The 7,500-nt window shown below is 29.8% G+C and overlaps 1 protein-coding gene across 1 annotated transcript in view; it reads right to left on the reverse strand.

Moving 5' to 3' along the window:
* htr4 (5-hydroxytryptamine receptor 4) overlaps window positions 1-7,500 on the reverse strand; it is a 210,459-nt gene that overhangs the window by 74,567 nt on the left and 128,392 nt on the right. The gene's annotated exons all lie outside the window — the stretch shown is intronic.

Raw genomic sequence — 7,500 nt, forward strand, 5'->3', positions numbered from 1 at the left:
TTTGAGTCACTAGAAAAAAGTGCTATATAAATATAATTCACTTAGCAATTGTGGGTAATACCTGTGATTAATTATGAACAATCGCGAATAATAACCCGTGATTAATCATGAAAAATCATGAGTAATAACCTGTGATTAAAAGTAAATGATTGCCAGTAATGACCTGTGATGAAATGTGAATAATCGTGAGTAACAATCTGTGATTAATTGTGAACAATTGCAAGTAATAACCTGTGATTAGTCATTAATATATTGCGAGTAGAAGCCTGTGATATTTCATGATTAATTGCAAGTGATAACCTGTGATTACTCATGAACAATCGCGAGTAATTACAAAACAATTATTGCCAGTAATAACCTGTGATTAAATACGAATAATCATGAGTAACAACCTGTGATTAATCGTAAACAATCGCGAGTAATAACTTGTCATTAGTCGTAAAAGATCACAAGTAGTAACCTGTGAATAATGAAAAATCGCGAGTAATAATCTAATAGTAAAAGTGAATAATTGCCAGTAATAACCTGTGATTACATGTAAATAATCTTGAGTAATAACCTTTGATTAATCATGAATAATCTTAAGTGATACACTGTGATTAATCATGAGTATATTCGGAGTCAAAACCAGTGATTATTTGTGATTAACTGCGTGTATTAACCTGTGATTAATCATGAACGATCACGAGTAAAAACTTGTGTTTAGTCGTAAAACATCACGCTTAGTAACCTGTGAATAATCGTGAACAATCGTTAGTAGTAACCTGTAATTAAAAATTAATAATTGCCAGTAATAACGTGTGATTAAATGTAAATAATCTTGAGTAATAACATTTGATTATTCATGAAGAATAGCGAGTAAGAACCTGTGATTAGTCGTGATTAATTGCGTGTAATAACCTGTGATTAATCATGGACAATCGCGTGTAATTACCTGTGATTAAAAGTAAATAATTGCCAGTAATAACCTGTGATTGAATGTGAATAAAATTGAGTAACAACCTGTGTTTAATCATGAATAATCGCGAGTAATAACCTGTGATTAATCTTAAATATATCGCGAGTAAAAACCTGTAATTTGTGATTAATTGCGAGTAATAACCTGTGAATAACCATGAACAATCGAGAGTAATAACCTGTTATTAAAAGTGAATAATTGCCAGTAACAACCAGTGATTCAATGTAAATAATCTTGAGTAATAACCTTTGATTAATCATGAATAATCACGAGTAATGAACTGTGATTAATCATGATTACATTCAGAGTAAAAACCTGTGATTATTTGTGATTAACTGCGTGTAATAACCTGTGATTAATCATGAACAATCGCGAGTAATAACTTGTGTTTAGATATAAAAGATCACAAATAGTAACCTGTGAATAATCATGAACAACCGTTAGTAACCTGTGATTAAAAGTGAATAATTGCCAGTAATAACCTGTGATTAAATGTAAATAATCTTGAGTAATAACATTTGATTATTCATGAAGAATAGCGAGTAAGAACCTGTGATTAGTCGTGATTAATTGCGTGTAATAACCTGTGATTAATCATGGACAATCGCGTGTAATTACCTGTGATTAAAAGTAAATAATTGCCAGTAATAACCTGTGATTGAATGTGAATAAAATTGAGTAACAACATGTGTTTAATCATAAATAATCGCGAGTAATAACCTGTGATTAATCTTAAATATATCGCGAGTAAAAACCTGTGATTTGTGATTAATTGCGAGTAATAACCTGTGAATAACCATGAACAATCGAGAGTAATAACCTGTTATTAAAAGTGAATAATTGCCAGCAACAACCAGTGATTCAATGTAAATAATCTTGAGTAATAACCTTTAATTAATCATGAATAATCGCGAGTAATGAACTGTGATTAATCATGATTATATTCAGAGTAAAAACCTGTGATTATTTGTGATTAACTGCGTGTAATAACCTGTGATTAATCATGAACAATCGCGAGTAATAACTTGTGTTTAGATATAAAAGATCACAAGTAGTAACCTGTGAATAACCATTAACATCCGTTAGTAACCTGTGATTAAAAGTGAATAATTGCCAGTAATAACCTGTGATTAAATGTAAATAATCTTGAGTAATAACATTTGATTATTCATGAAAAATCGCGATTAATAACCTGTGATTATTAGTGATTAATTGCGTGTAATAACCTGTGATTAATCATGGACAATCGCGTGTAATTACCTGTGATTAAAAGTAAATAATTGCCAGTAATAACCTGTGATTGAATGTGAATAAAATTGAGTAACAACCTGTGTTTAATCATGAATAATCGCGAGTAATAACCTGTGATTAATCTTAATTATATCGCGAGTAAAAACCTGTGATTTGTGATTAATTGCGAGTAATAACCTGTGAATAACCATGAACAATCGAGAGTAATAACCTGTTATTAAAAGTGAATAATTGCCAGTAACAACCAGTGATTCAATGTAAATAATCTTGAGTAATAATCTTTGATTAATCATGAATAATCGCGAGTAATGAACTGTGATTAATCATGATTACATTCAGAGTAAAAACCTGTGATTATTTGTGATTAACTGCGTGTAATAACCTGTGATTAATCATGAACAATCGCGAGTAATAACTTGTGTTTAGATATAAAAAATCACAAGTAGTAACCTGTGAATAATCATGAACAACCGTTAGTAGTAACCTGTGATTAAAAGTGAATAATTGCCAGTAATAACCTGTGATTAAATGTAAATAATCTTGAGTAATAACATTTGATTATTCATGAAAAATCGCGAGTAATAACCTGTGATTATTAGTGATTAATTGTGTGTGATTAATCATGGACAATCACGTGTAATTACCTGTGATTAAAAGTAAATAATTGCCAGTAATAACCTGTGATTGAATTTGAATAAAATTGAGTAACAACCTGTGTTTAATCATGAATAATCGCGAGTAATAACCTGTGATTAATCTTAGATATATCGCGAGTAAAAACCTGTGATTTGTGATTAATTGCGAGTAATAACCTGTGAATAACCATGAACAATCGCGAGTAATAACCTGTTATTAAAAGTGAATAATTGCCAGCAACAACCAGTGATTCAATGTAAATAATTTTGAGTAATAACCTTTGATTAATCATGAATAATCGCGAGTAATGAACTGTGATTAATCATGAATATATTCAGAGTATATTCGGAGTCAAAACCAGTGATTATTTGTGATTAACTGCGTGTAATAACCTGTGATTAATCATGAACAATCGTTAGTAGCAACCTGTGATTAAAAGTGAATAATTGCCAGTAATAACCTGTGATTAAATGTAAATAATCTTGAGTAATAACATTTGATTATTCATGAAAAATCACGAGTAATAACCTGTGATTATTAGTGATTGTGTGTAATAACCTGTGATTAATCATGGACAATCGCAAGTAATTACCTGTGATTCAAAGTAAATAATTGTTAGTAATAACCTGTGATTAAATGTGAATAAAATTGAGTAACAACCTGTGTTTAATCATGAATAATCGCGAGTAGCAACCTGTGATTAATCTTAAATATATTGCGAGTAAAAACCTGTGATTTGTGATTAATTGCGAGTAATAACCTGTGAATAATCATGGACAATCGCGAGTAATAACCTGTTATTAAAAGTGAATAATTGCCAGTAACAAACAGTGATTCAATGTAAAAAAATCTTGAGTAATAACCTTTGATTAATAATGAATAATCGCGAGTAATGAACTGTGATTAATCATGAATATATTCAGAGTATATTTAGAGTCAAAACCAGTGATTATTTGTGATTAACTGCGTGTAATAACCTGTGATTAATCATGAACAATCGTTAGTAGTAACCTGTGATTAAAAGTGAATAATTGCCAGTAATAACCTGTGATTAAATGTAAATAATCTTGAGTAATAACATTTGATTATTCATGAAAAATCGCAAGTAATAACCTGTGATTATTAGTGATTAATTGTGTGTGATTAATCATGGACAATCGTGTGTAATTACCTGTGATTAAAAGTAAATAATTGCCAGTAATTACCTGTGATTGAATTTGAATGAAATTGAGTAACAACCTGTGTTTAATCATGAATAATCGCGAGTAATAACCTGTGATTAATCTTAAATATATCGCAAGTAAAAACCTGTGATTTGTGATTAATTGCGAGTAATAACCTGTGAATAACCATGAACAATCGCGAGTAATAACCTGTTATTAAAAGTGAATAATTGCCAGCAACAACCAGTGATTCAATGTAAATAATCTTGAGTAATAACCTTTGATTAATCATGAATAATCGCGAGTAATGAACTGTGATTAATCATGAATATATTCAGAGTATATTCGGAGTCAAAACCAGTGATTATTTGTGATTAACTGTGTGTAATAACCTGTGATTAATCATGAACAATCGTTAGTAGTAACCTGTGATTAAAAGTGAATAATTGCCAGTAATAACCTGTGATTAAATGTAAATAATCTTGAGTAATAACATTTGATTATTCATGAAAAATCACGAGTAATAACTTGTGATTATTAGTGATTGTGTGTAATAACCTGTGATTAATCATGGACAATCGCAAGTAATTACCTGTGATTCAAAGTAAATAATTGTTAGTAATAACCTGTGATTAAATGTGAATAAAATTGAGTAACAACCTGTGTTTAATCATGAATAATCACGAGTAACAACCTGTGATTAATCTTAAATATATTGCGAGTAAAAACCTGTGATTTGTGATTAATTGCGAGTAATAACCTGTGAATAATCATGTACAATCGCGAGTAATAACCTGTTATTAAAAGTGAATAATTGCCAGTAACAAACAGTGATTCAATGTAAAAAAATCTTGAGTAATAACCTTTGATTAATAATGAATAATCACGAGTAATGAACTGTGATTAATCATGAATATATTCAGAGTATATTTGGAGTCAAAACCAGTGATTATTTGTGATTAACTGCGTGCAATAACCTGTGATTAATCATGAACAATCGTTAGTAGTAACCTGTGATTAAAAGTGAATAATTGCCAGTAATAACCTGTGATTAAATGTAAATAATCTTGAGTAATAACATTTGATTATTCATGAAAAATCGCGAGTAATAACCTGTGATTATTAGTGATTAATTGCGTGTAATAACTTGTGATTAATCATGGACAATCGCGAGTAATTGCCTGTGATTAAAAGTAAATAATTGCCAGTAAAAACCTGTGATTGAATGTGAATAAAATTGAGTAACAACCTGTGTTTAATCATGAATAATCGCGAGTAACAACCTTTGATTAATCTTAAATATATTGCGAGTGAAAACCTGTGATTTGTGATTAATTGCGAGTAATAACCTGTGAATAATCATGGACAATCGCGAGTAATAACCTGTTATTAAAAGTGAATAATTGCCAGTAACAAACAGTGATTCAATGTAAAAAAATCTTGAGTAATAACCTTTGATTAATCATGAATAATCGCGAGTAATGAACTGCGATTAATCATGAATATATTCAGAGTATATTCGGAGTCAAAACCAGTGATTATTTGTGATTAACTGCGTGTAATAACCTGTGATTAATCATGAACAATCGTTAGTAGTAACCTGTGATTAAAAGTGAATAATTGCCAGTAATAACCTGTGATTAAATGTAAATAATCTTGAGTAATAACATTTGATTATTCATGAAAAATCGCGAGTAATAACCTGTGATTATTAGTGATTAATTGCGTGTAATAACTTGTGATTAATCATGGACAATCGCGAGTAATTACCTGTGATTAAAAGTAAATAATTGCCAGTAAAAACCTGTGATTGAATGTGAATAAAATTGAGTAACAACCTGTGTTTAATCATGAATAATCGCGAGTAACAACCTTTGATTAATCTTAAATATATTGCGAGTAAAAACCTGTGATTTGTAATTAATTGCGAGTAATAACCTGTGAATAATCATGGACAATCGCGAGTAATAACCTGTTATTAAAAGTGAATAATTGCCAGTAACAAACAGTGATTCAATGTAAAAAAAAATCTTGAGTAATAACCTTTGATTAATCATGAATAATCGCGAGTATTGAACTGCGATTAATCATGAATATATTCAGAGTATATTCGGAGTCAAAACCAGTGATTATTTGTGATTAACTGCGTGTAATAACCTGTGATTAATCATGAACAATCGCGAGTAATAACTTGTGTTTAGATATAAAAGATCACAAGTAGTAACCTGTGAATAATCATGAACAACCGTTAGTAGTAACCTGTGATTAAAAGTGAATAATTGCCAGTAATAACCTGTGATTAAATGTAAATAATCTTGAGTAATAACATTTGATTATTCATGAAAAATCGCGAGTAATAACCTGTGATTATTAGTGATTAATTGTGTGTTACAACCTGTGATTAATCATGGACAATCGCGAGTAATTACCTGTGATTAAAAGTAAATAATTGCCAGTAATAACCTGTGATTGAATGTGAATAAAATTGAGTAACAACCTGTGTTTGATCATGAATAATCGCGAGTAACAACCTTTGATTAATCTTAAATATATTGCGAGTAAAAACCTGTGATTTGTGATTAATTGCGAGTAATAACCTGTGAATAATCATGGACAATCGCAAGTAATAACCTGTTATTAAAAGTGAATAATTGCCAGTAACAAACAGTGATTCAATGTAAAAAAATCTTGAGTAATAACATTTGATTAATCATGAATAATCGCGAGTAATGAACTTTGATTAATCATGAATATATTCAGAGTATATTCGGAGTCAAAACCAGTGATTATTTGTGATTAACTGCATGTAATAACCTGTGATTAATCATGAACAATCGTTAGTAGCAACCTGTGATTAAAAGTGAATAATTGCCAGTAATAACCTGTGATTAAATGTAAATAATCTTGAGTAATAACATTTGATTATTCATGAAAAATCGCGAGTAATAACCTGTGATTATTAGTGATTAATTGTGTGTGATAACCTGTGATTAATCATGGACAATCGCGAGTAATTACCTGTGATTAAAAGTAAATAATTGCCAGTAATTACCTGTGATTGAATGTGAATAAAATTGAGTAACAACCTGTGTTTAATCATGAATAATCGCGAGTAACAACCTTTGATTAATCTTAAATATATTGCGAGTAAAAACCTGTGATTTGTGATTAATTGCGAGTAATAACCTGTGAATAATCATGGACAATTGCGAGTAATAACCTGTTATTAAAAGTGAATAATTGCCAGTAACAACCAGTGATTCAATGTAAATAATCTTGAGTAATAACCTTTGATTAATCATGAATAATCGCAAGAAATGAACTGTGATTAATCATGAATATATTCAGAGTAAAAACCTGTGCTTATTTGTGATTAACTGTGTGTAATAACCTGTGAATAATCATGAACAATCATTAGTAGTAACCTGTGATTAAAAGTGAATAATTGCCAGTAATATCCTGTGATTAAATGTAAACAATCTTGAGTAATAA

Source organism: Entelurus aequoreus, linkage group LG28 (assembly GCF_033978785.1).
Source record: "Entelurus aequoreus isolate RoL-2023_Sb linkage group LG28, RoL_Eaeq_v1.1, whole genome shotgun sequence".
Lineage (NCBI taxonomy): Eukaryota > Metazoa > Chordata > Actinopteri > Syngnathiformes > Syngnathidae > Entelurus > Entelurus aequoreus.